Source organism: Myotis brandtii, unplaced genomic scaffold (assembly GCF_000412655.1).
Source record: "Myotis brandtii unplaced genomic scaffold, ASM41265v1 scaffold194, whole genome shotgun sequence".
NCBI lineage: Eukaryota > Metazoa > Chordata > Mammalia > Chiroptera > Vespertilionidae > Myotis > Myotis brandtii.
The window spans coordinates 2673063-2674574 of record NW_005357232.1 but is presented as its reverse complement, the minus strand read 5'-3'; the positions used below and the strand labels follow the sequence as shown (position 1 = coordinate 2674574).

Here is a 1512-nt window from a genome sequence, read left to right as displayed (position 1 = left end):
AGTTAGAAACATCGATGAGAGAGAAACATCGATCAGCTGCCTCCTGCACATCTCCCACTAGGGATGTGCCCGCAACCCAGGTACATGCCCTTGACCGGAATCGAACCTGGGACCTTTCAGTCCACAGGCCGACGCTCTATCCACTGAGCCAAACCGGTTTCGGCATGTCTGATATTTCTTTATGCATTCTTGTGTGGGATACTACATAAGTGATATGTTCTAGAATAGCACAACTAGAGTCACACATGTTCATATATACCTCATTTGTGATGCTATTTTTGAACACCCGGTCAAGGTGTTGTTCATTGCTACCTTCTTTATTCATGCCCTTTCTGCCATATGCTTTTACTGAATAACACAGTTATTTCAATTCAACAATATTTATTGAGGACCTCTGTGCCATATACTATTCTAGACCCAGATGGTATAGCAGTGATCAAAACAGACACAATTCCTGCTCTCATGGAGCTTATATTTTGTCTTGGACATGTTTTTTATTTCAATATGTAAAGCTATTTCATTTTTCAAAAAACTGGATACTAGTATTTTACTTTGTTGCATTTAGGTGCCATAGTTTATTTAACCAGTCACCATTGATGACATTTAGCTTGTTTCCACTCTTTCTTTTTTTTTGCTATTACCAACCATGTCGTAATTAGCACCCTGCAATGTGGTCTATTCATCTGGATGCATGTGTGTGTGTCTATATAAATGTATGGATGTTTGTGTTTATAATTATACTAGGGGCCCGGTGCACAAAAATTTGTGCACTGGGGAGGGGGTTCCCTCAGCCCATGTGTGTGAATGTTTGTATATGTGTGTGAATGTTTGTATATGTGTGTGAATGTTTGTATATGTGTGTGAATGTTTGTATATGTGTGTGAATGTTTGTATATGTGTGTGAATGTTTGTATATGTGTGTGAATGTTTGTATATGTGTGTGAATGTTTGTATATGTGTGTGAATGTTTGTATATGTGTGTGAATGTTTGTATATGTGTGTGAATGTTTGTATATGTGTGTGAATGTTTGTATATGTGTGTGAAGGTTTGTATATGTGTGCATGTACAAACTTAATTACCTGTAGCATGATTCCCTAGAAGAAAATTTATGGTTCAAACAAATTTGGTTTTTACATTTTGATAGATGCCACCATTTTTCTCTAATTTTTGTTCTTAGTACAATATTTATATCTCCCCATTCTCAGCAAACTGGACACTACCAAATGTTTTAATTTTTCCCCTGCTAATAGGTACCATCTGACCTGGATGGTAATGAAAAGTCCAACCTCTTCCTAGTCTGGTGTATAAAGTGCCTGTTTGTTGCAGTGCTACGCGTCTTGTCCTCCAAGAGACCTGCATCTGGGGGACAGAGACTGATCACAGGGTGGCTACTTCAGAAAAATTGCCTAATTTTTCTTCTTCTAGCCTAATCCTATCTAATAAAAGACAAAAAGGGTAATTGTACCTTTGCTACGCTTCCCATTGACTAATCAGGGTGACAAATTAATGAA

The 1512-nt window shown here is 37.8% G+C and overlaps 1 protein-coding gene and 1 long non-coding RNA gene across 3 annotated transcripts in view; one reads left to right on the top strand and one right to left on the bottom strand.

The window, feature by feature from the left end:
- SLC25A21 (solute carrier family 25 (mitochondrial oxoadipate carrier), member 21) overlaps nt 1-1512 on the top strand; it is a 541855-nt gene that overhangs the window by 68192 nt on the left and 472151 nt on the right. The gene's annotated exons all lie outside the window — the stretch shown is intronic.
- The window catches only part of LOC106725878, a 17159-nt gene that overhangs the window by 13806 nt on the left and 1841 nt on the right, over nt 1-1512 (bottom strand). The gene's annotated exons all lie outside the window — the stretch shown is intronic.